General features: G+C 46.9%; 1 long non-coding RNA gene across 1 annotated transcript in view; it reads left to right on the top strand.

Moving 5' to 3' along the window:
• Positions 1–22,893: 22,893 nt before the first annotated feature.
• Positions 22,894–27,672, top strand: part of LOC137642053 (uncharacterized) — a 64,046-nt gene continuing 59,267 nt past the window's right edge. Inside the window, exon 1 of the long non-coding RNA XR_011044627.1 lies at positions 22,894–23,030. This is a non-coding gene — a long non-coding RNA (uncharacterized lncRNA). The remainder of the gene's footprint in view (positions 23,031–27,672) is intronic.

The raw sequence follows: 27,672 nt of genomic DNA, 5'->3' as shown, positions 1-27,672 counted from the left end.
GAGAGAGAGAGAGAGAGAGAGAGAGAGTTGTTTTATATACGTAAATGTAAATTTTAAACAAAAAAAAAATAGCCCCATTTCATATAAAATAGATTACAAATATTTTACTTTATCATATTACAGTAGTCTGTATAATACTGTAAAGTTCAGTACAGTATGTTGTTGTTAAAGTCGTGGCGATGAAATTCTCACGAAACAAAAACACGCCATTTGAGTACAACAGCTGATTCTCTCTCTCTCTCTCTCTCTCTCTCTCTCTCTCTCTCTCTCTCTCTCTCTCTCTCTCTCTCTCTCTCTCTCTTCGTGTTATACAATACTTACATTTAGATGAAGAAGCTAAAATTAGTTTTCTTAGTGTCAATTAAATACGAAACGAAATAATTAGGCCGAGTCTACATCCATTTCAATCATAACTAAAAATACGGCATCCGATTTCATCAGCAAACCACTATTTTTTGGGAAATATAATTTTATTCTAGAAAATTGCCACTCTTTAAATAGTTAATTGCACATTAAGAAAGCGTGTACTTTTGTTTTTAAATTTCAGGTTTGTTTTAAAAATCGAGTATTGTTGACTTTTTTTTTTTTACTTTTGGCTGTGATTAGATCAGCTGTCATCTAGCTGCCGCTCTTGAGTGTGTACGAATACACTAACAAAGTATCATTTATACCATTTCTTAACTTATTCAAACCGTCTACAGTATACAGTTGATATTACATAAGCACCAATGTGTTATAACCTATCAAATTTTGTTGTTTATTACATTTAACCCCCCCCCCCCTTCTCTCTCTCTCTCTCTCTCTCTCTCTCTCTCTCTCTCTCTCTCTCTCTCTGTGGGCTACTTTTCACTACCTCCCATTCCTTACCTCTATCTCTCTAACAAATGATATCTTTGTTGCTCCTCAAAGTTTCATTTATATTGAAAATCAATCATGATTCAATTTTCCTTACTTTCTCCAATCTCACACCATCGGTCACTTCGCGGTATTTTCGATATTTCTGGAAAATCCGCGATATATGTATATACATGGGTTATGAAAAAAATCCGCGAGGTGAATCCGCGATGGTCGAACCGCGAAGTAGCGAGGGTTCACTGTATACAGTATACACACGCACACACACACACGCATATATATATATATATATATATATATATATATATATATATATATATATATATATATATATATATATACACAGTATATATATATATTTTTGGGCTCAAGCCATGGCGTCCTGATGGAAGGCTCCTTTTTGGTAGCTTCCTTGGGTAAGTAACTACTAAGATATTCCTAGAGAATTTAACCACAGGTTATCACAGAATTCTAACTTCTGGAGCGAGTATCCTAAAGGTTTCCCTTTTAAGACATCGTATATCAACAGGGGACGCATGTATTAACGCGCCACATAGCTATCTACACCCCGAACAGAGTTAAGGCTTTGGTGTGTAAAGGCGGAGAATAGCTGGGAGCCGTTCCATAGCTAATCTCATCCGTGGCTACTTTTGGTACTCGAGACGTAAACAAACGGGCGCCATTGCTTGAATGACGTCACGTTCGTCTTCATCCTTTGTACAGTAGCTCGCCTTACTTAGACGGATTTTCCCTGTGCTATCTTTATCGCCTTGCATCCTTATTATGTCGCTACCTTCGGCCTCGCCTTCTTCTGGAAAGTTGAGTACAAGGTTCCAGTATTGTTTAGTTAAGCTCTGACCGTAAAGTAAATATTACTTTTTGGGCTCAAGCCATGGCGTCCTGATGGAAGGTTCCTTTTTGGTAGCTTCCTTGGGTAAATAACTACTAAGATATTCCCAGAGAATTTAACCACAGGTTATCACAGAATTCTAACTTCTGGAGCGAGTATCCTAAAGGTTTCCCTTTTAAGACATCGTATATCAACAGGGGACGCATGTATTAACGCGCCACATAGCTATCTACACCCCGAACAGAGTTAATGCTTCGGTGTGTAAGGGCTGAGAATAGCTGGGAGCCGTTCCATAGCTAATCTCATTCGTGGCTACTACTGATACTCGAGACGTAAACAAACGGGCGCCATTGCTTAAATGACGTCACGTCCGTCTTTATCCTTTGTTCAGTAGCTCGCTCTACTTAGACGGATTTTCCCTGTGCTTCAGTTATCGCTTTGCATCTACGTAATGTCGCTACCTTCAGCCTCGCCTTCTTCTGGAAAGTTGAGTACAAGGTTCCAGTATTGTTTAGTTAAGCTCTGACCGTAAAGTAAATATTACTTTCCGAGATAATTGCTGTTTTGTGGCAGAGCTGTGCCTCTACCGGACCCGCCATTTTATGGCGTCGTTGTTGTTATGCATGCCTTATTTAGTTAGCCACAACAACGCTTCCGGCCTTATTTACTAATCGTGTTATATCGTGTTTCGACGCTTTTTATTGGTCATCGATTGACCTCATACCAGTCGGCTTCTATAGCCTCCAGGCCAGAGCGCCTGTATATAAGTGTTCATGCATGATTTTATTAGTGATCCTAGGCTAAGTTATGAAGATAGTGGCATTATTTTACAATACTTTCGACCGTGATGCAAGTGTTTTTTCGCCTTCAGGGACCATATAGGGGATAGGTTAGTTAGTGTCCCTTCCTAACATAACCTCCTGGTAGGACCCCTATATGCTTCCTTCATCCCCTGCCTTGGCACTCCCTCTGTTTAGCCTTGATTTCCTTTCTGAGTAAGGGGATCAAGTGTCTAATGGAGTATTCATCGCCTCTCAGTCCTTCCTAAGGGAATGACCCCCCCTTAGGGTTGCGTCCGAGAGTGAGGTTAGGCTAGCCCTTCCTCTATGGCTAGGAATAGTCTATGACTGTCCTGCCATAGCGATATGTCTTCTATCCTTCCTAGTTCAGGACTCCTAGCCCTGTTCTAGGTTAGGTTTTGGAAGGTTACTCTGTCCCCTGCTGAAACTGTACCCATGCACCGTTTCAGCCTGGCGGCCTTATCTTAGGTTAGGGAGTGTCCTCCCTTTCCCTAGTGGCCGCTCTGGTACAGATCCCCTTCCTTGGAAGACTCTTCTCTTCCCCCTCCCCACCTATCTCTTGTATAGCCTAGCCTACACTTAGGTTAGTCTATACCCATCTGTCCCCTGTCCTACAACTCCTCCTTAGGGCGGAGTGATAGGGCTACCTTGAGCTTCCTTGTGCAGTCCGCTCTGGTACATATACCCTTCATAGTGTCCTATGGGGTTAGCCACTGGATGCGTTCTGCATGTGGAGGTCTCTCCCCTCTTGGGTGTCCCCTAGTCCTCCCTTGGGCTACCCTAGCCCCCGGTCCTCTGTGACCCCGGCTCCTGGGTGATAGAGCCTGCCTCTATCATGGGTACACCCTCTCAGGGGGGGATGTCTGGATTCCATGGCTGGACTTCTTACATCCCTCCCCCTGTCTCTCTCACTATCCGGGTGCCGGTCCCTTGCCGCCTCCACTGTCGGCGATACCTGCCTCCTACCTTGGTGACTCTCCCCTACCCTCATGCCGCCAGGCCCTCCGCTTGCCGGGGGGACTGTCGACCGCCGCCGGCTCCCGCCGACGGCCTTCCTCCTTCCTCCGAGCTTCACCGTCCGCCCGCCGGTCGGCCACCGGAGTGCCGGCATTCACTGCCGGCAACCTGGTTCAGCTATAACCATCCTTATCCCAGTCACCAATCCGGCATCCTCCGACCGCCGGAGCCGCCACTCCTCTGCCGGCGTGCCGCCGTTGTGCCGGAGGCCGCCACCCTGGCTTTACTCTTGACTTACATTTTGTCTGTCCTAATGCCAGAAACTTCTGGAACGGCCTCCGGCGTGCCGGAGGTCTGCCGGAACCTCCTGGAGGCGTCAAGGATACTTGCACCCCCTTCTCCTAGCTATCACTTGTATACTGATAGCCCTACACTGCAAACAGATAGCCTGTTACACTCTTTAGATCAGTGCCTTGGTACTGTTCTATTAGTAAGCATGCTGTCCCTTTGCATTCTTCAATATTCCAGCATGCTGCGTGCATCTTAGCGCGGCTGGTTGCCGGAAGCAGTTACCCTAAGGGACCTGTTAGCTCCCTAATCTGGGACTGAGTGATCTCAGTCCCAAACTTATCCTTGGTTTTCCACGGAATTCCATTGCCCTGTGGAATTTCAGGAAATACTATCCTGGGCCTTCGGCCATCTCGGATTACCCATGGATAAAGCTTGCGGTAGCCAGACGGGCGAGATGCATGGAGTATGTTTTCTTTACTACTTCAATCTCTATGCATCACTCCCTTCATTAAGTTAAAATTAATGATTAATGTTAACTTAGCTTAAGAGCCATTCTTATGACTCCCCCCATACTCATTTTCTCTTTCTTCCACAGGAGGAGCAGACGAAGTGTGACTTCGACTTCTGCGCTGTGAAACGCCCGCACTTCTACGGGCATACGGCTTGCAGGACTCACGCCCCTTGTGCTGACAAGAAAGGGGATCTGAAATTCTGGAACCCACTGAATTGTACGATCTGCCAGGCTCACCTAGTTGATGCCTTCCATAACCCTCCCTCAGCGGAGGTCAGGGACATTTCTCGGGAGAAGCTACGCAAGTGGGTGCGTGGCTTCCAGAAGAATGCCACCGGACCGTACCTGGCCACTGAAGAATTGAGGTCACTCCTGTTCCCTAAGGCCTCCCCTGATTCTGTGGTTCCCAAGGATGCGATTCCCACTGTCCAAATTACAGTGGAACCTGATGTTGTCATGGCTCAGTCCATGCACGAGTGCCGCCTGGATTCTGAAGATGACGAACATATGTCGGACGTCTCGGAAGACACGGAGAAGACTCTTATGGCTCAAAGAGCTGAAGATGACGAAGACCAGGTGGAATACGCCGAATCGGAGCAAGAGGTCGCTCCTCCTTCCATCTCCGCTCCTACTCCTACACCGACGGAAGTATCTATCCCGTCTACCTCCACGACCCCGGATCCCTCTTCTTCCACTCAAGAAATGATCCGGTTGATTAGAGCCGTCATGGACGACAGGTTAAAGGAGAATCAGGAGTTCATCAGGTCCATGATGGGATCCAGAGAACCGAAGAGGATTTCGGTTAAGGATCTCCCCGCTTGCTCACATGCCAACCCGTGGAGGTATGCTGAGCATATGGTTATCGCGACCGGCAGGATCTTTATCATCGACAAGATCGGCACGGTCCCTTTGGAAGACGTGGAGTTCTTCCCAAACTTTGAGGCCTACCCGGACTGTTACGTCCAACTTCGTTCCGAACCTGCCTCTAAGGAAGAGACCGAACCGAAGGAAGAGATAGTGTTCGATCTCCCGAAGGCCCAGGCTATGCTAGCCAACACATTCAAGAGTAGGGGTTTTACCTGCTCTAAGCTTCCGGCCCTGAGCAAGAAGCACCCTACTTATGTCGCACCTGAAAATGCGGTACTTCCATTCTTGGAAAAGGCCTTCGCTGCGTGCCTTAAAGCTGTGGAAGAGGGGAAAGCCTGCCCTGCACTGGAGGAGTGCAGACCCTTCTCCATAGTTACTGCCCCTGACGCTCGACACTGGAAGGATATCCAGCATACTTTCGTCGTGGGAAAGCTAGATCCTGACGTCGCCGGACGTCAGTTTAATGAAGACCTCCCTAAGCTCAACGATCACCTCCTTCGTCGGGAACAAGATACGAAGGAGAGGCTCGCAGCATCTATGTCTCACCAAGTCCAACTTGAAATTATGGCCTGTGACACCAGAGTACCAGACCACTACATGGTACTCTCCAAATCCCACATGACTACAGTGATGAAGGAATTGTACCACTTCATGAAGGCTCGGAGAGCCTGTCGTGAATTCGTGTTCGCAGGTGCCACTGTGAAACACGAACCCCGGAGGCTGATTTCCTCCAACATCTGGGGCAAACACCTCTTTCCTTCTGACCTTGTGAAGGAAATCACCGACAAAGCCGCCACGGAGAATAGGAACCTTCTCCACAAGTGGGGCATGTCAAGAAAAAGGAAACCCTCTCAGGACGACGGACCTCAACCTAAGAGGAAATCCCTAAAACAGAAACCCCAGCAACGTCAACAAAGACGTCAGTTTCCGGGACCCGCTACCTCCCAAGTGGCAGCTCAGCCACAACAGACCTTTCAATTGGTCACCCAACCGGTGTTGTCACAGTCACCGGTCTTCACCCCTGCTTTCGAGCAACAGACAACTACCTTTCGTCCCAAAGGTAGAGGCTCAAACAGAGGTGCAAGCAGAGACGCATCTCGCCGTCCCTCCAGAGGCAGAGGAGGAAAGGGAGCTAGCGGCCGGGGCAGCAAGCCCTCGGGACACCAGAAGCAATGAAGAGCTTCCGGTGGGAGGAAGACTCCGCCAATTCCAGGATCGTTGGACCTTCGATCCCTGGGCACACAGCATCGTCAAGAAGGGTCTAGGCTGGAGTTCATAGCGAACGACAAGTTCAAGATGCTGACTCTTCAACAGATAAGGACCCTTCTGCCTCGAGGTTCCTACACGGTCTCCATAGACCTGGCGGATGCCTACTGGCACGTTCCAATGAACCATCACGCTTCCTCCTACCTAGGATTTCGACTCCAAAGGAAAAGCTACGCCTTCAGGGCCATGCCCTTCAGCCTCAACGTGGCCCCTCGGATCTTCACAAAGCTGGCGGACGCCATAGTACAACAGCTCCGCCTCCGAAACGTCCAGGTGATGGCCTACCTCGACGACTGGCTAGTCTGGGCTCCATCGCCCGAAGATTGTGTAAAATCTTGCAACAAAGTCACCCAGTACCTAGAACACCTGGGATTCAAGATCAACGAGAAGAAATCTCGCCTCTCTCCAGCTCAGAAGTTCCAGTGGTTGGGAATCCAATGGAACCTTCAGTCACACCGCCTTTCCATCCCCCAGAAGAAAAGGAAGGAAATAGCAGGGTCTGTCAAGCGACTGCTGAAATCCAAACGAATTTCAAGACGCCAGCAGGAACGAGTTCTAGGCTCTCTATAGTTCGCCTCAGTAACAAACCCAGTGCTTCGTGCACAGCTAAAGGATGCCGCGGGAGTCTGGAGACGTTCTGCATCCATCGCTCGAAGAGACCTCAAGAGACGGCTTCCAAACAGACTTCGACTTCTCCTCAAGCCGTGGTCAGAAGCAAAGGCCCTGAAAAGGTCCATTCCTCTTCAACAGCCCCCTCCATCACTCAACATCCACACGGACGCTTCGCTAGAGGGTTGGGGAGGTCACTCCCACCAAAAACAGGCTCAAGGCACCTGGTCTCCCTTGTTCAAGACGTTCCATATAAACATCTTGGAGGCCATGGCGGTCCTTCTAACTCTGAAGAAATTATCCCCGCCGCCCTCGATCCACATTCGTCTAACCCTAGACAACTCGGTGGTAGTTCGTTGTCTCAATCGCCAAGGCTCAAGATCGCCCCAGATAAATCAGGTGCTTCTCCCAATCTTCCGTCTGGCGGAGAAGAAGAAGTGGCACCTGTCTGCAGTTCACCTACAAGGATTCCGCAACGTGACAGCGGATGCTCTATCTCGGACAAACCCGATAGAGTCGGAATGGTCTCTAGACGCAAGATCGTTCTCCTTCATCTCTCACCAAGTCCCAGAACTTCAGATAGATCTCTTTGCAATGAGCGACAACAATCAACTTCCTCGGTATGTGGCCCCGTACGAGGACCCCAAGGCAGAAGCAGTGGATGCCATGTCACTGGACTGGAACAGATGGTCCAAGATCTACCTGTTCCCTCCCACCAACCTTCTGTTGAAAGTCCTCTCCAAACTGAGAACCTTCAAAGGGACAGCGGCCCTAGTGGCTCCCAAGTGGCCCCGGAGCAACTGGTACCCCCTGGTCCTGGAGCTGCAGCCCAAGCTGATCCCTCTCCCGGGTCCAGTTCTCTCTCAACAAGTACAGAAGTCGACTGTCTTCGCTTCATCATCGAAAATCAAGGACCTTCATCTCATGATTTTCTCTCCCTAGCCGCAAAGAAGAGGTTTGGGATCTCGAAGAAAAGTCTGGACTTCCTAGAGGAATACAAGACCGAATCCACAAGACGGCAATACGAATCATCCTGGAGGAAATGGGTCTCCTTTGTCAAGACAAAAAATCCTAAAGAAATCACGATTGATTTCTGCATGTCCTTCTTTATTCACCTTCATGGACAGGGATTAGCAGCCAATACGATTTCAACCTGCAAATTGGCCTTGACCAGACCAATTCTATATGCTTTCCAAATTGATCTGTCCAGCGACATCTTCAACAAACTACCGAAAGCATGTGCTCGCCTACGCCCAGCACCCCCACCGAAACCGATCTCCTGGTCACTAGACAAGGTGCTCCATTTCGCTTCCAACTTGGATAATGATTCATGCCCTCTCAAGGATCTGACTCAGAAAGTTATATTTCTCTTTGCTCTTGCTTCAGGAGCTCGAGTCAGCGAAATAGTGGCATTATCAAGAGAAGACGGACACATCCTGTTTACCGATACAGGAGACGTTACCCTCTCCCCTGATCCGACGTTTCTCGCCAAAAATGAATTACCCACCAAAAGATGGGGCCCCTGGAGAATATGCCCCCTGAAGGAAGATGTCTCTCTATGCCCAGTAGAGAGCCTCAAGGTCTATCTTCGCAGAACTTCGAACTTTGGTGGAGGCCAACTCTTCAAAGGAGAAACATTGGGCAGCGACCTGTCACTGAAACAATTAAGAGCGAAAATCACCTACTTCATTCGTAGAGCGGATCCCGACAGTACACCCGCTGGTCATGATCCTAGGAAAGTTGCATCATCTCTGAATTTCTTTCAGAGCATGGACTTTGAAAGCCTTAAAAACTTCACAGGCTGGAAGTCCTCGCGCGTTTTCTTTAAACATTATGCGAAACAAGTGCACGAAGTCAAACATTTTGTGGTAGCCGCAGGTAGTGTTATGAAACCTGCACCTAACTCTGCGTAGAACAGTGAGTTACTTGGGACTCTAACTCTTCGGGTGCCTATGTTGACCCTCGAGCGATACATAGTGATGTCGAAAACACTTAGTGCTTTTATAACTGTTCTTATCCCAGGTGAAATGTCATAGTTGTCACATAAGTGCCGCATGCCCTGAGCATGATGTGTTTTAATCAAGACTTGCGTTCCTCGAGAACGAGTGCCTACTAATAAACTTGAAATTCCCTTTCAGATTCAAGAGCAAGTCTTTATTACTATGTACATTATAATTACTGTAAATGAACTTTACTTATTGCTGTAATTTATTTAATTTCTGCATTTGTGAAATAAAATTTCTATTTTATTATCTGAGCGTCTCAATCAGCTCCTACTTACTATGAAATACATGCCTGTCATAGTTTTATTATCCCCTTTTCCTTATGGTTATGGAGAAATTAAGACACTAACTCTTAATTTATATTCACTCTGATTATGTAATATTCCAATACGAATACTTACTCTTCATACCCTGGAGATGAATCATCCTTCTCGACATACAGTGCCCAACCACCACTAGTCTGCTTTCAGAATGTTCCTATACAAATACCAAACATTCAGCTTCATCTCCAAGTCCTTCAAGTTCTTCTATCAGAATGAATAGCCCTTCAATATCACTTTGACGTCGGCATAGCCCGTGGGAACTTCACTGCCAAGGGGGGCAGGATGCTTCTTCCCTACGGTTCTTTACCAAGATTACTATGCTAATTTGTCAATACCTTGGCACTTACTATTAGGGGAAAATCTACCACGATACATTGATTCTCTGGTATTCTTCCATCAGGACGCCATGGCTTGAGCCCAAAAAACGGATTTTGAGCGAAGCGAAAAATCTATTTTTGGGTGAGATAGCCATGGCGTCCTGATGGACCCTCCCTGCTACTTCGTCCAGTTTTAAGGTCCCACCCTGCTCTGCTCTATCATGGTGATGGGCAAGCAACTGGCTTCAGGATAAAGACGGACGTGACGTCATTTAAGCAATGGCGCCCGTTTGTTTACGTCTCGAGTATCAGTAGTAGCCACGAATGAGATTAGCTATGGAACGGCTCCCAGCTATTCTCAGCCCTTACACACCGAAGCATTAACTCTGTTTGGGGTGTAGATAGCTATGTGGCGCGTTAATACATGCGTCCCCTGTTGATATACGATGTCTTAAAAGGGAAACCTTTAGGATACTCGCTCCAGAAGTTAGAATTCTGTGATAACCTGTGGTTAAATTCTCTGGGAATATCTTAGTAGTTATTTACCCAAGGAAGCTACCAAAAAGGAACCTTCCATCAGGACGCCATGGCTATCTCACCCAAAAATAGATTTTTTGCTTCGCTCAAAATCCGTTTTTCGAGATAATTGCTGTTTTGTGGCAGAGCTGTGCCTCTACCGGACCCGCCATTTTATGGCGTCGTTGTTGTTCTGCATGCCTTATTTAGTTAGCCACAACAACGCTTCCGGCCTCAATTACTAATCGATAACATTAGTTTATTTAGTCTTCATAGCTAGGAACTTTTATATCGTGTTTTGACGCTTTTTTACCGGTCATCGATTGACCCTATACCAATTGGCTACTATAGCCCCCAGGCCAGTGCGCCTATATATCAGTGTTCATGCATGATTTATCAGTGATCCTAGGCTTATTTATGAAGATAGTGGCATTATTTTACAATACTTTTGACTGTGATGCAAGTGTTTTCGCCTTCAGGGATCATATAGGGGATAGGTAAGTTAGTGTGCCTTCCTAACCTAACCTACATGTAGGACCCCTATATGCTCCCTTCATCCCCCTGCCCTTGGCATTCCCTCTGCGTAGCCTTGCTCCCCTTACCACGTAAAGGGATCAAGCTCTTACCAGAGTATTTTATCGCCTCTCAGTCCTCCCTAAGGGAATGAACCCCCCTTAGGGTTGCGCCTGAGAGTGAGGAACGGCTATCTTTCCTCTATGGCTAGGACTAGTCTACGACTGTCCTACGATAGCGATATGTCTTCTATCCTTCCTAGTTCAGGATGCTCAGCCCTGCTCTAGGTTAGGTTTTGGAAGGGTAATTCTGTTCCTTGCTGAAACTGTACCCATGTACCGTTTCAGTCAGGCTGCCTTACATTAGGTTAGGGAGTGTCCTCCCTTCCTTAGTGGCCGCTCTGGTACAGAACCCCTTTCATGGAAGACTCTTCTCTTCTCCCCTCCCCACCTATCTCTTGTATAGCCTAGCCTATACTTAGGTTAGTCTATACCCATCTGTCCCCTGTCCTACAACTCCTCCTTAGGGTGGAGTGATAGGGCTACCTGGAGCTTCTGCGTACAGTCCGCTCTGGTACATATACCCTTCATAGTGTCCTATGGGGTTAGACACTGGATGTGTTCTGTATACAGGGGTCTCCCCCTCTTTGGGTGTTCCCTAGCCCTCCCTTGGGCTACCCTAGCTCCCGGTCCTCTGCGGCCCCTGCTTCTGGGTGATAGAGCCAACCTCTATCATGGGTACACCCTCTCAGGGGGGGATGTCTGGGAGTCCATGACTGGACTCCTTACATCCCTCCCCCTGTCTCTTTCTCTATCCGGGTGCCGGTCCCTTGCCGTCTCCACCGTCGGTGATACCCACCTCCTACCTTGGTGACTCCCTCCATACCCCCATGGCCGCCAGTCCTCCGTGTGCCGGGGGACTGCCGCCTGCTGCCGGCTTCCAGCCGATGGCTCTTCACCTCCCTCATAGCTTGGCCGTCCGCCCGCCGGCCGGCCACCGGAGTGCCGGCATCCACTGCCAGCAACCCGGTTCTGCCATAACTATCCTTGATCCTGTCACCACTCTGGCATCCTCCGGCTGCCGGAGCCGCCGCTCCCTCTGCCGGCGCGCCGCCGCTGTGCCGGCGGCCGCCACCCTGGTATTACTCTTGACTTATACTGTCTGTACTAATGCCAGAAACTCTGCTGGAGCGGCCTCCGGCGTGCCGGAGGTCTGCCGGACCCCCCCCCCCGGAGGCGTCAAGATGACTTCCACCCCCTTCTACTAGCTATCACCTCATACTGATAGCCCTACAGTGCAACCAGATGGCCTGTTTACGTTAGTGGATCAGTACCTTGATACTGTTCTATTAGTAATCATGCTGTCCTTTTGCATTCTTCAGATTTCCAGCATGCTGCGTGTATCTTAGCGCGGCTGGTTGCCGGAAGCAGTTACCCTCGGGGATCCTTTAGCCCCCTAATTTGGGACTGAGTGACCTCAGTCCCAAACTTATCCTTGGTAATTTCCATGGAATTCCATTACCCTATGGATTCTGCGGGAATTCTATCCTGTGCCTTCGGCCACCTCGGATTATCCAAGGATGAAGCTTGCGGTAGCCAGCTGGGCGAGATGCATGGAGTATGTTTCTTTACTCTCTCAATCCTCTGTGCATCACACCCTTTATCAAGTTAAAATTAATGATTAACCCTTTAACCCCCAAAGGACGTACTGGTACGTTTTAAAAAACACATCCATTTACCCCCATGGACGTACCTGTACGTCCCTGCAAAAAAATGCCATGTACAATTTCTTTTTTTTATGATATTTCTTTGAGAAAATTCAGGCATTTTCCAAGAGATTGAGACCAACCTGACCTCTCTATGACAAAAATTAAATCTGTTAGAGCAATTTGAAAAAAATATACTGCAAAATGTGCTTGAATAAAAAATAACCCCTGGGGGTTAAGGGTTGGAAATTTCCAAATAGGCTGGGGGTAAAAGGGTTAATATTAACTTAGCTTCAGAGCCATTCTTATGACTCCCCTCATACTCATTTTCTCTTTCTTCCACAGGAGGAGCAGATGAAGTGTGACTTCGACTTCTGCGCTGTGAAACGCCCGCACTTCTACGGGCATACGGCTTGCAGGACTCACGCCCCTTGTGCTAACAAGAAAGGGGATTTGAAATTCTGGGACCCACTGAATTGTACGATCTGCCAGGCTCACCTAGTTGATGCCTTCCATAACCCTCCCTCAGCGGAGGTCAGGGACACTTCTCGGGAGAAGCTACGCAAGTGGGTGCGTGGCTTCCAGAAGAATGCCACCGGACCGTACCTGGCCACTGAAGAATTGAGGTCACTTCTGTTCCCTAAGGCCTCCCCTGATTCTGTGGTACCCAAGGATTCGATCCCCACTGTCCAAATTACAGTGGAACCTGATGTAGTCATGGCCCAGTCCATGCACGAGTGCCGCCTGGATTCCGAAGATGATGAACACATGTCGGATGTCTCGGAGGACACGGAGAAGACCCTTATGGCTCAAGGGGCTGAAGATGATGAAGACCAGGTGGAATACGCCGAGTCGGAGCAAGAGGTCGCTCCTCCTTCCATCACCGCCCCTACTCCTACACCGACGGAAGTGTCTCTCCCGTCTACCTCCACTACCCCGGAACCCTTGCCATCCACCCAAGAGATGCTCCGGATGATTAAAGCCATCATGGACGACAGGCTGAAGGAGAATCAGGAGTTCATCAGGTCTATGATAGGATCCAAAGAACCAATGAAGATCTCGGTTAAGGATCTCCCCGCTTGCTCACATGCCAACCCATGGAGGTATGCTGAGCATATGGTTATAGCGACCGGCAGGATCTTCGTCAATGACAAGATCGGCACGGTCCCCCTGGAAGACGTGGAGTTCTTCCCAAATTTCGAGGCCTACCCGGACTGTTACGCCCGACTTCGCTCTGAACCTGCCTCTAAAGAAGAGACTGAACCGAAAGAGGAGATAGTGTTCGATCTCGCGAAGGCCCAGGCTATGCTAGCCAACACGTTTAAAAGTAGGGGTTTTACCTGCTCTAAGCTTCCGGCCCTGAGCAAGAAGCACCCTACCTACGTTGCACCTGAGAATGCAGTCCTTCCATTCATGGAAAAGGCCTTTGCTGCGTGCCTCAAGGCTGTGGAAGAGGGAAAAGCCTGCCCTGCACTGGAGGAGTGCAGACCCTTCTCCATAGTCACTCCCCCCGACGCTCGACACTGGAAGGACATCCAGCATACTTTCGTGGTGGGAAAGCTAGATCCTGACGTCGCCGGACGTCAGTTTAATGAAGACCTCCCGAATTTCAACGATCACCTCCTTCGTCGGGAACAAGATACGAAGGAGAGGCTCGCAGCATCCATGTCCCACCAGGTCCAACTGGACATCATGGCCTGTGACACCAGAGTACCAGACCACTACATGGTACTTGCCAAATCCCACATGGCAACCCTGGTGAAGGACATGTACCACTTCATGAAGGCTCGGAGAGCCTGTCGTGAATTCGTGTTCGCAGGTGCCACTGTGAAACATGAACCCCGGAGGCTGATTTCCTCCAACATCTGGGGCAAACACCTCTTTCCTTCTGACCTTGTGAAGGAAATCACCGACAAAGCCGCCACGGAGAATAGGAACCTTCTCCACAAGTGGGGCATGTCAAAAAAGAGGAAATCCTCTCAGGACGACGGACCTCAACCTAAGAGGAAATCCCTAAAACAGAAACCCCAGCAACGTCAACCAAGACGTCAGTTTCCGGGACCCGCTACCTCCCAAGTGGCAGCTCAGCCACAACAGACCTTTCAGCTGGTCACCCAACCGGTCTTGTCACAGTCACCGGTTTTCACCCCTGCTTTCGAGCAACAGACGACTACCTTTCGTCCCAAAGGTAGAGGCTCAAGCAGAGGTGCAGGCAGAGACGCGTCTCGCCGTCCCTCCAGAGGCAGAGGAGGAAAGGGAGCTAGCGACCGAGGCAGCAAGCCCTCGGGACACCAGAAGCAATGAAGTGCTTCCGGTGGGAGGAAGACTCCGCCAATTCCAGGATCGTTGGATCTTCGATCCCTGGGCACAATGCATCGTCAAGAAGGGTCTGGGCTGGAGTTGGACTCAACCACCCCCAACATTCCAGCAATTCTTCCAACAATCAACCCCCCTTCTGGAAGAATATGTCCTAGATCTCTTGAACAAGAAGGTGATAAGGAAGGTAAAGTCCACCAGGTTCCAAGGGAGACTGTTTTGTGTCCCCAAGAAAGACTCCGACAAACAAGTTCAACAAGTTCATATCGAACGACAAGTTCAAGATGCTGACTCTTCAACAGATAAGGACCCTTCTGCCTCGAGGTTCTTACACGGTCTCCATAGACCTGGCGGATGCCTACTGGCACATTCCGATGAACCATCACGCTTCCTCCTACCTAGGATTTCGACTCCAAAGGAAAAGCTACGCCTTCAGGGCCATGCCCTTCGGCCTCAATGTGGCCCCTCGGATCTTCACCAAGCTGGCGGACGCCATAGTACAACAGCTCCGCCTCCGAGACGTCCAGGTGATGGCCTACCTCGACGATTGGCTAGTTTGGGCTCCATCGCCCGAGGATTGTGTAAAATCCTGCAGCAAAGTCACCCAGTACCTAGAACACCTGGGATTCAAGATAAAAGCGAAGAAATCTCGCCTCTCTCCAGCTCAGAAGTTCCAATGGTTAGGAATCCATTGGAACCTTCAGTCACACCGCCTTTCCATTCCCCAGAAGAAAAGGAAGGAAATAGCAGGGTCTGTCAAGCGACTACTGAAATCCAAGCGGATCTCAAGACGCCAGCAGGAACGAGTTCTAGGCTCTCTACAGTTCGCCTCAGTAACAAACCCAGTGCTTCGTGCACAGCTAAAGGATGCCGCGGGAGTCTGGAGACGTTCTGCATCCATCGCTCAAAGAGACCTCAAGAGACGGCTCCCAAACAGACTTCGACTTCTCCTCATGCCGTTGTTGGAAGCAAAGGCCCTGAAAAGGTCCATTCCTCTTCAACACCCACCTCCATCACTCAACATCCACACGGACGCTTTGCTGGAGGGTTGGGGAGGTCACTCCCACCAAAAACAGGCTCAAGGCACATGGTCTCCCTTGTTCAGGACTTTTCACATCAACATCTTGGAGGCCATGGCGGTCCTTCTAACTCTGAAGAAACTCTCCCCGCCTACCTTGATCCATATTCGTCTAACCCTAGACAACTCGGTGGTAGTTCGATGTCTCAATCGCCAAGGCTCAAGATCGCCCCAGATAAATCAGGTGCTTCTCCCAATCTTCTGTCCGGCAGAGAAGAAGAAATGGCACCTGTCTGCAGTTCACCTACAAGGATTCCACAACGTGACAGCGGACGCTCTATCTCGGACAAACCCGATAGAGTCGGAATGGTCTCTAGATGCAAGGTCATTCTCCTTCATCTCCCACCAAGTCCCAGAACTTCAGATAGATCTCTTTGCGACGAGCGACAACAATCAACTTCCTCGGTACGTGGCCCCGTACGAGGACCCCAAGGCAGAAGCAGTGGATGCCATGTCACTGGACTGGAACAGATGGTCCAAGATCTACCTGTTCTCTCCCACCAACCTTCTGCTGAAAGTCCTCTCCAAGCTGAGAACCTTCAAAGGGACAGCGGCCCTAGTGGCTCCCAAGTGGCCCCGGAGCAACTGGTACCCCCTGGTCCTGGAGCTGCAGCCCAAGCTGATCCCTCTCCCGGGCCCAGTTCTCTCCCAACAAGTACAGAAGTCGACTGTCTTGCTTCATCATCGAAAATCAAGGACCTTCATCTCATGATTTTCTCTCCCTAGCCGCAAAGAAGAGGTTTGGGATCTCGAAGAAAAGTCTAGACTTCCTCGAGGAATACAAGACCGAATCCACAAGACGGCAATACGAATCATCTTGGAGAAAATGGGTCTCTTTCGTCAAGACAAAAAATCCTAAGGAAATCACAATTGATTTCTGCATGTCCTTCTTCATTCACCTTCATGGACAGGGATTAGCAGCCAATACGATTTCAACTTGCAAATCGGCCTTGATTAGACCAATATTGTATGCCTTCCAAATTGATCTGTCCAGCGACATCTTCAATAAACTGCCGAAAGCATGCGCTCGTCTACACCCAGCACCCCCACCGAAACCGATCTCCTGGTCATTGGACAAGGTGCTCCATTTCGCCTCCAACTTGGATAATGATTCATGCCCTCTCAAGAATCTGACTCAGAAAGTTATATTTCTCTTTGCTCTTGCCTCAGGAGCCCGAGTCAGCGAAATAGTGGCATTATCAAGAGGAGAGGGTCATATCCTGTTTACTGACTCAGGAGACATTACCCTCTCCCCGGATCCGACGTTTCTCGCCAAAAATGAATTACCCACCAAAAGATGGGGCCCCTGGAGAATATGCCCCCTGAAGGAAGATGCCTCTTTATGCCCAGTAGAGAGCCTCAAGGTCTATCTTCGCAGAACTTCGAACTTTGGTGGAGGCCAACTCTTCAAAGGAGAAACATCGGGCAGCGACCTGTCACTGAAACAATTAAGAGCGAAAATCACCTACTTCATTCGCAGACCGGATCCCGACAGTACACCCACTGGTCACGATCCTAGAAAAGTTGCATCGTCTCTGAATTTCTTTCAGAGTATGGACTTTGAAAGCCTTAAAAGCTTCACAGGCTGGAAGTCCTCGCGTGTTTTCTTCAAACATTATGCGAAACAAGTGCACGAAGTCAAACATTTTGTGGTAGCCGCAGGTAGTGTTATGAAACCTGCACCTAACTCTGCATAGAACAGTGAGTTACTTGGGACTCTAACTCTTTGGGTGCCTATGTTGACCCTCGAGCGATATATAGTAATGTCGAAAACACTTAGTGCTTTCTTATAACTGTTCTTATCCCAGGTGAAATGTCATAGTTGTCACACAAGTGCCGCATGCCTAGAGCATGATTTGTTTTAATTAAAGACTAACGTTCCTCGAGGACGAGTGCCTACTAATAAATTTGAAATTCCCTTTCAGATTCAAGAGCAAGTCTTTATTACTATGTACATTATAATTTCGGTAAATTAACTTTACTTATTGCTGTAATTCATTTAATTTCCGCAACTGTGAAATAAAATTTCTATTTTATTATTTGTGCGTCTCAATCCGCTCCTACTTACTATGAAATACATGCCTGTCATAGTTTTATCATCCCCTTTCCTTATGGTTCATGGAGATTTTAAGGTCCTAACCCTTATTTTATATTCACTCTTACAAAGTAATATTCCAATACGAATACTTACTCTTCATACCCTGGAGACGAAACCAACCTTCTCAGCACACAGTGTCCAACCACCACCGGTCTGCCTTCCAGAATGTTCCGATACGAATGCCAACCATTCAGTCTCGTCTCCAAGTTCTTCAGGTTCTTCTAACAAGGTGAATAGCCCTTCAATAACCACTTTGACCTCGGCATGGCCCGTGGGAACTTCACTGCCAAGGGGGGCAGGAAGATTCTTCCCTACGGTTCTTTATTAAGATTTCTATGCTAATTTGTTCAAAGCCCTTGGCACTTACCAATAGGGGAAAATCTACCACGATACATTGATTCTCTGGTATTCTTCCATCAGGACGCCATGGCTTGAGCCCAAAAAACGGATTTTGAGCGAAGCGAAAAATCTATTTTTGGGTGAGATAGCCATGGCGTCCTGATGGACCCTCCCTGCTACTTCGTCCAGTTTTTAGGTCCCACCCTGCTCTGCTGTATCATGGTGATCGGCAAGCAACTGGCTTCAGGATGAAGACGAACGTAACGTCATTCAAGCAATGGCGCCCGTTTGTTTACGTCTCGAGTACCAAAAGTAGCCACGGATGAGATTAGCTATGGAACGGCTCCCAGCTATTCTCCGCCTTTACACACCGAAGCCTTAACTCTGTTCGGGGTGTAGATAGCTATGTGGCGCGTTAATACATGCGTCCCCTGTTGATATACGATGTCTTAAAAGGGAAACCTTTAGGATACTCGCTCCAGAAGTTAGAATTCTGTGATAACCTGTGGTTAAATTCTCTGGGAATATCTTAGTAGTTATTTACCCAAGGAAGCTACCAAAAAGGAACCTTCCATCAGGACGCCATGGCTATCTCACCCAAAAATAGATTTTTCGCTTCGCTCAAAATCCGTTATATATATATATATATATATATATATATATATATATATATATATATGTATATATATATATATTACCAAAAAGGAACCTTCCATCAGGACGCCATGGCTTGAGCCCAAATATATATATATATATATATATATATATATATATATATATATATATATATATATATATATATATATATATATATATATATATATATACATATATATATATATATATATATATATATATATATATATATATATATATATATATATATATATATATATATATATATATATATATATATATATATATATACAGTGATGCCTCAGGATACGAAAGTAATCCGCTCAGGATATGGTTTCGTATCCTGAGTCGCGTTTTACATGTAAATAGCCTAATCCGTTCCAAGCCTTACGAAAAGACACCTTTTCTTCCATAAACACACTAAACTGTAGTAATAAACATGCAATGCAGCCATTTCTATCATTCAATAATTAACCCAACCGTTAAAAACAGCCTAATACCATTCCAGAAACCACTATGAGATTATTCAATAATGTAGTTATAGCCTAGTTATCCCCCCCAAGCCCTAAGAAAACGGTCCGTTTTCTTTACTACTGTATAAAAGTTACGGTACTGTATGTACAGTAAAGCATTTGTATTAGTGAAGGTGTATTGTTACCTGTACGTACACCTAAATTAAGGATTGATACTCTGAGAAAAAGGTTACAGTTAATTAGTGTAACAAAAAAGTTGAAACTTACCTTTTGATTGAGACGATGTCCGATAGCGAAGTCGCGGCAGAGGAGGATGGCTTAAGGCAGAAAACGTAACAAGTGACAGACTACGTACAGTAATTTACACACTTAACACATTAACACTTAAACTTTACGAAATAAAAAAATGGCAGAAATAATTAGCACTTAACATTACGTATGGAAAACTATAAAATGAAAGAAAAAATTACTCTAACACTTAACGGTAACATAAAACTTAAAATTGAATTTTTTTTTTTTTGCTTTTTTATAACTACGTTTTTCTTATTTTCTAAATCTCTTCTACTTCTTCATCACTTTCTTTTTTCTGTTTCTTTTCTTTACTTTCACCTTCTAATTCTACATCACTTCCTCTTTTCTGTTTCTTTTCTTCACTTTCACCTTCGTCTCAGCCTACTAATACTGCTGGCCTCTTTAATAAGAAACTATCCATTGAAGCTTGTTTCTGCCTACTTTTCAACACATTTCTAAAGTGCGTTAGGCAAATGTCATTGCAGTGTTGAAGCGCACGGTTGGTATAAACTTTTTCTGGATGTTCCTTTTCGACGTAGTCTGCCATTTTATGGAAACAGGCGAGAATTTCCTTAATGTCTGACGTTTTCAAAGGTGTAACATCCTCCTCATCACCGCTAGAGAACTGCTCTTGAACAACACTCACTTGCCTCGTCTCCAACTCCTTCAGGTCGTCCGTCGTCAACTCCTCGTTGTGCTCCTCGATAAGTTCATCTATATCTTCGGCGCTAACTTCCAGCCCCATGGACGTACCAAGATGTACGATGTCAGCCACCTCAGACTTCTGAATGGGTTCAGGATCGTCAACGATCTCGGCTTCGCCTCCAGGCTTCCCGAACCCCTCGAAGTCTCGTGCAGAGACAGCATCAGGCCACAGCTTCCTCCAAGATGAGTTCAGGGTATGCCTCGAAACTTCCTGCCAAGCGAGATCGATGAGTTTGAGGCATATCACAATATTAAAGTGATCTTTCCAGAATTCATGCAGAGTGAGGTTTGTACTCTCTGTGACTTGGAAACATCTCTGGAAGAGATGCTTCGTGTACAATTTTTTAAAATTTGAAATAACTTGCTGGTCCATGGGCTGAAGAAGAGGGGTGGTGTTAGGCGGTAGATATAGGACCTTTATGAAGGAATACTCGGCCAGAAGATATTCCTCGAGGCCAGGAGGGTGAGCTGGAGCATTGTCCAACACCAGCAGACATTTCATAGGGAGGCGGTTTTCTTCCAAATATTTTCGGACAGTCGGACCGAAGCAGACATTCACCCAATCAATGAAAAGTTGCCTCGTTACCCAGGCTTTAGCATTCGCCCTCCACATCACAGGAAGGTTCTCCTTGATGACTTTGTGGACTTTGAAAGGTCGAGGATTTTCTGAATGGTACATCAGCAGGGGCTTTATCTTGCAGTCCCCACTGGTGTTTGCACAAAAAGCAAGGGTAAGCCTGTCCTTCATAGGCTTATGTCCGGGTAGCCTCTTCTCCTCTGCCGTGATGAACGTCCGACGAGACATTTTCTTCCAAAAAAGTCCAGTTTCGTCGCAATTGAAAACTTGATGCGAACTGTAGCCTTCCTGCAGAGTCAACTCGTCGAACGTTTTAACAAAGGCTTTGGCGGCCTTCGGGTCCGAGCTGGCTGCCTCCCCATGCCGTACCACTGAATGAATGCCAGTCCTTTTCTTGAATTTCTCGAACCACCCCCGAGAAGCCTTGAACTCTGGGGGTTCCTGCTGGGATGTTCCTTCTCCTGCCCCTTCTTCGGCCTGAGAACGCACGAGATCACCGAAAATGGCGGAGGCCTTCTGGCAAATTGTAGTCTCAGTGATGGTGTCTCCTGAGATCTCTTTGTCTTTGATCCACACAAGAAGCAGCCTCTCCATCTCGTCATGCACGTGGGTTCTCTTATTGGAGAAAATAGTGACGCCCTTAGAAGGTGCCGCTGCTTTGATGGCCGCCTTCTGCTTCAGGATGGTTCCTATCGTAGATGGATTCCAGCCATACTCCTTGGCGATCGCACTTAAACGCATGCCAGACTCGTACTTTTTTACGATTTCAGGTTTCGTCTCCATCGAGAGCATCGTCTTCTTCTTCTTTCCTTCGGCAACATTCTTGGGACCCATGGCTACAGTAATACGTAATATAATACACTACGTACGTTATATACAGTACTATGTATAGTAAACACTAATACAGTACAGTGCACAGTAACGAATATTTAATGACAATAACACGTGGCGTACGAACGTCAAACAAGCGAAAGCACACAATGTCTGTTAACGATACCGCGGTCGGAACGAAAAGAGAGAGAGAGAGATGAACGCCCGTGCGTAAGCAAGGTGGGATAGTTGCCGACCAATAGGAAAGCAGGATCTTATGGCGTCAGCTAGCATCTGAGAAGGGAGATAACCAATGGGTGAACTGGAGGCTGTAAGTGAGTCTACCCAAGTTCAAAGTCTAGCGGCGCACGCTTTTTAAAATTACTCTCGGCGAAGAGTTGGGTTCTCGTAAGGTTTTCGTATCCTGAAATTTTATTCGTATACTGGGGCATAAAAATCTTCGAATCACTTTTCGTATCCTGAATTTTTCGTAAGCAGAAACTTTCGTATCCAGAGGTATCACTGTATGTGTGTGTCTATATATACTGTATATGTATACTTACTGTATGAGTATTTCCTCTATCCTTAAGAGTAGGAGGATGAGCAAATTTTAACGTTTCATTTTCTATTAGCAACAATACATTTCAGCCTTTATATTCTAAAAAGGATAGATGTTTCTCTATGACTGTCTGTCTCTTGAAAGAAACCTAGAGTATAGCATGGGGATTACCCGCGCCCCAGCAGTAACTTCAGACACCTTATAAATTTTAACTGCTATATTCCGCCCTTGCTAAAATCTTACTCCCATTGAAGAACTCAGGTTTGTATAGTCGGATAAAGTATAAATTACTTTGAAATTTGTAATTTTTCCTGGGAAAGAATATATCTTGCGATGATATTGCTATCTTAGAAAAGAGATATATATATGGTATCATAAGAAAGGGAGATTTTGAGGCTAAATACTTCATTGTATAAGTAGAATACTAAGCTTTACTTTATATATTAGGTCCATTTTTTAGAATTTATATTTCCCTTTGCACTATAGTATGCAGTACAGTATTACAGACTTTTATTATGATTGAAGGCTCCTGGACTTATTTGTATATAATGTGCCTATAAATCTCTTTTGATTGAAACATTTTAATTCATTAATAACCTGTCTAATGATAATCATGTTTCCTACATCCAGGGGGAAGACGGATGGCGATATAGGATTCGCTGGAAAGGTTATGGTCCCGACAAGGATACTTGGGAACCACCTTCTCATTTTGATGGATTGGTATTGGAAGGATTTAAGGAGCATTATGAAAATCTAAAAAAAGAGGTACAGTGATGTTTTTTTTTTTTTTTTTTTTTTTTTTTTTTTATTAAAGTTGATGTTTTTAAAGTCAAGGGAAAGGGTGACAAGTTTTGCCTTTTCATGTAATGTAAACAGTGTTTGCTTTGTGAGTGTGATCTGTTCTGTATAATGGTTAAAAAACACTTTATTAATCTAAGTTTAGTTTGGAAATTCACTTTCGTATCATGTTTATATTAGTTTGGTTTGTATTTTATCCTGTCTGTACTGTACTTCATAGCAATGAAGAAGGTGAAGAAACAGATAATGATGAAGTTGAAGAGCTTGATGTCAAAACTTAAGGTAAAGAAAACTTTTAAGAGCTTGTTTCATAGATATCTTGTTACTTAATGCAACATGTCCTGCTCAGGTGTTTCAATTTGGATAAGGGCATTGTGTGTACAAAGAGCTATGATAAGTAAAAGATATGAGACTCCATTAATGGGACTGGTTGGCTAATGCCATTTTTTGAGGACAGGACTTTGGCATTCATACCACTTAATAAAGTGACTTAAGACATCTCCAAACTGCCTTGGATTTTTGTGTCTGACTTTTCGTTTTTGAATATTTAACTTAGCCGGTGAATATATAATAGCTGCAACTCTGCGGCTCGACAGACAACATACTCAAAAAAACTCGCGAGCGATCGCTATGCAGGTTGCGGGTGTGCCCACCAGCGCCAACTGTCGGCCAGATACCACTCTTGTATGTAAACAAAACCTTCAATTCTTCTCTGTCGACGTTGACGACAAGACGTATTTATACTCGCTGTAGAACCTGGAGTTTTCCCATCATATTTGGTGAAGTACTTTATTTTGGTTTGAGCTTTCGCAGTACAGGTGTTTTTCCTCAACATAAACTCTTGAACTCTTTATTGAATCGGATTATTTGTTGATGACTTGGATTGTTTTTGGAATTTTCTTTGACTAATTCAAAATGGCTGACCCTTCTCAAGTACCTAGATTTCGAAAGTGTAATGCTAGGGACTGTAATAGGCGTCTTCCAAAGGCTTCTCTCGACCCTCATACTGTTTGTTCCAATTGTCGGGGTAAAACCTGTCAATTGGGAGATCGGTGTGAGGAACGCGTGGACCTTTCGGAATTCGATTGGCTCGAATATGATAAGTATACACGCAGACTAGAGAGAGATAGGGTAAGGAGAAGTTCATCTAGGTCTGTAGATTTTTCCTCTCCACATGCCCCTGAACCTAATCCTTCCCCTGTAGTGGTTGTTCCTAACCCCCCTTCTAGCACTCAGGAACCGTCTATGCAAGACATGTTACGTGCTATTCATGCCTTGGGGAAAAGAGTTGAAGCGTTAGCAAGTGACCGTAATCAACTCATGGCTGACGTGAAGGAACTTAAGTGCCATAGTGCCACGGCGGAAAGTGGGAAAGTGATTAGTGCGCAAAGTGTTGTGAACAGTGTTGCGACCGAGGGTTCGTCTGTTCGTGCCTGTCGTTCACCTAGTCCGGGACCTCTTGCAAGCTCCCAAGCCCAGGGGAGAAGCAATGTCGTACGACTTATGGGTTCGAGAGGCCTTGATCAGCGAACAGACGTTCCCTCTATGGTATCAGGCGTATCTCGTCAAGATCGCCCCTACCATAAGACGAGAGAGCCCATTTTTACCTCGTCTTCCGAAGGCTTTTCACGCAAGAAACCATGGAGCAAGGTTTCTAGGCCTCTGAAACGCAAGTCGGTCCCTTCAGGACAGGTCCAATGTCCTGGATGTAGTCATTGGGACAGTTCGGACCCGTTGCTGTCATCGGATGACTGCTCGCCGCCTAAGCAAGGCAAAGTTGTGCCGTCTCAGGCGCTAACCCCGTCTGTTACCGCACCCGTTACCGTAGACCCTAAATGGGTTATACTGCAGGACATGCAGTCTAAGCTTGCGTCCCTTATGGAAGACTACAACGCAGAGAAGGTTTCCGTTGAACCTAGCCGTTTATCTCATGGAGATCCTGGCCTTCAGCCACCCAAGCGTTCTGTTGTGCGTCCTGTTGACGTTGGTGTAGCCATCTCACGTCAACCAGTTGGGGTTGTACCACACCCGATGCGGTCTCGTGTGGATTTTCAGCCGCATGTGGACGTTAGGCAACTCACTGATGCGCCTGGTGACGTTCAGGACGTTCGCCAACCATCAGAGTTGACTTGTTTTGACGCGGTGCGTCAACCTCCGCAACCTAGAGTTGTTTTGACTGCACAACCCAGGCGGTCTAAGTAGTCTCGGGTGGACGCTGTGCGTCCTCACGCACCTGTTGTTGTTGACAGTTCCCAGACTGTTCAGCAGTTTCAGGACGCTGCGTCCTGCTCCGCCACTTATGCACCAGTGCGGGCGGACGCTGCGTGTCAAGCATTGCCAGCCCCTTTGCTTGTTTCTCATCAGTTGTCAGATGAGGAACTTTCGGATGAGGACGTTGCTGACCCTCAGCCTGAGGATCATCCTTCAGATATTGATGAGCCTAGAGCAGCTCTGCCATCTATGGACTTTAAAAAAGTCATGCTCATTTTTAAAGAGTTGTTTCCTGAACACTTTGTCTCTGTGGCTCCTCGTTCGCCGCCGTCTGAGTTTGTTTTAGGCGTACCTGCTGCCATGCCAGCCTTTACAAAACTCGTTCTCTCTCGCTCATCCAAGAGAGCTTTACGGCTGTTAGGCGATTGGTTGGAAACCAAGAGGAGTTTAGGGAAGACGGCCTTTGCCTTCCCCCCATCTAAACTCTCGTCTAGATCGAGCGTCTGGTATGCCACGGGAGAAGTTCTCGGCTTGGGAGTTCCTGCCTCTGCCCAGGGCGACTTCTCAAGTCTTGTAGACTCTCCCCGCCGCCTAGCCATGAGACGCTCGAAGATTAGTTGGTCATCCTCAGAACTTGACCATCTACTTAAAGGCATCTTTAGGGCTTTTGAAGTTTTCAACTTCCTTGACTGGTGTTTGGGAGCCTTGAGTAGGAAAATCTCATCAGCCGATAGAGATGTCTCCTTACTCATTATGTCCTGCATGGATAAGGCCATCCGCGATGGATCCAATGAGCTCTCCTCCTCGTTTACGTCAGGAGTCCTAAAGAAACGAGAGTCTCTGTGCTCTTTTCTGTCGGCAGGAGTGACGCCCTGTCAACGATCTGAGCTACTCTTTGCCCCTTTGTCTAAGTTCTTGTTTCCTGAACTTTTAGTTAAGGAAATAGCGTTGTCTCTAGTGCAGAAGGACACCCATGACTTGGTTGCGTCCTCGGCTCGCAAAGGGACCCCTTCGTCTGCCTTGTCTGCTAGACCTAGGATAGACACTCCAGCGTCCAGGTTTATTCCGCCCTTTCGTGGCAGAGCCCCCAGCAGGGGAAGTACTCGTGCCGAAGGGAAGAGAGGAAAGAGGAAAGGAGCCAAGTCCTCGCGTGGCAGAGTCTGACTGCCCGCAACTTCAGACAGCAGTAGGTGCCAGACTCAAGAACTTCTGGCAAGCCTGGGAGAAGAGAGGCGCAGATCAACAGTCTGTGAGGTTGCTCAGAGAGGGGTACAAAATCCCATTTGTACGCAAACCTCCTCTAGCGACGTCCCCCATCGATCTCTCTCCCAGGTACCGAGAGGAAGCAAAGAGACAAGCCCTGAAACTAGAAGTGTCTCTTTTGCTAGAGAAGGGAGCGGTGGTCAAAGTCTCGGACCTTCAATCACCGGGGTTTTACAACCGTCTCTTCCTAGTACCGAAGAAGACAGGAGGTTGGAGACCGGTGCTAGACGTCAGTGCTCTGAATGTCTTAGTCACAAAGACAAAGTTCACCATGGAGACCACGAAGTCAGTCTTAGCAGCGGTCAGAAAGGGAGACTGGATGGTCTCTCTCGACCTAAGAGACGCTTACTTCCACATCCCCATTCACTCAGATTCCCAACCTTTTCTGAGATTTGTGTTCGACAATGTGGTGTACCAGTTTCGGGCCCTGTGCTTTGGCCTAAGTCCTGCTCCTCTCGTGTTTACGAGGCTTATGAGGAATGTGGCAAAATTCCTCCATTTATCGGGTATCCGAGCCTGCCTTTATTTGGATGACTGGCTTCTCAGAGCCTCGTCCAGTCATCGCTGTCTGAAGGATCTCAATTGGACTTTAAATCTGACCAAGGAATTGGGACTTCTGGTCAACTTGGAAAAGTCCCAGCTGATCCCATCCCAAACTATTCTGTATTTAGGGATGGAGATTCGCAGTCCAGTTTTTCGGGCTTTTCCGTCGGCCCCCAGAATAGATCAAGCCCTGCTCGTAATCCAAAGGATGTTGAAGAGAGAACGTTGCTCAGTCAGGAATTGGATGAGTCTAGTAGGAACTCTATCATCCCTGGAGCAGTTTGTCTCGCTAGGAAGGCTACACCTCCGTCCTCTACAATTCCATCTAGCTTTTCACTGGAAAAAGGACAAGACGCTAGAGGCGGTCTCGATCCCGATTTCCGAAACAGTAAAGACTTGCCTGAATTGGTGGAAAGACAATATCAGTCTACGAGAGGGACTTCCCCTAGCAGTTCAGAAACCAAACCACGTTCTCTTCTCAGACGCATCGGATTTGGGTTGGGGTGCGACACTGGACGGTCGGGAATGTTCAGGTCTGTGGACCTCAAGTCAGAGGAGCATGCATATCAACGGCAAGGAGCTTTTGGCAGTT

The sequence above is a fragment of the Palaemon carinicauda genome, chromosome 6 (assembly GCF_036898095.1).
Source record: "Palaemon carinicauda isolate YSFRI2023 chromosome 6, ASM3689809v2, whole genome shotgun sequence".
In the NCBI taxonomy this organism is placed as follows: Eukaryota; Metazoa; Arthropoda; class Malacostraca; order Decapoda; family Palaemonidae; genus Palaemon; species Palaemon carinicauda.
Note: the sequence above shows the minus strand (reverse complement) of the source record. Positions and strands in the feature narration are given on the sequence as shown.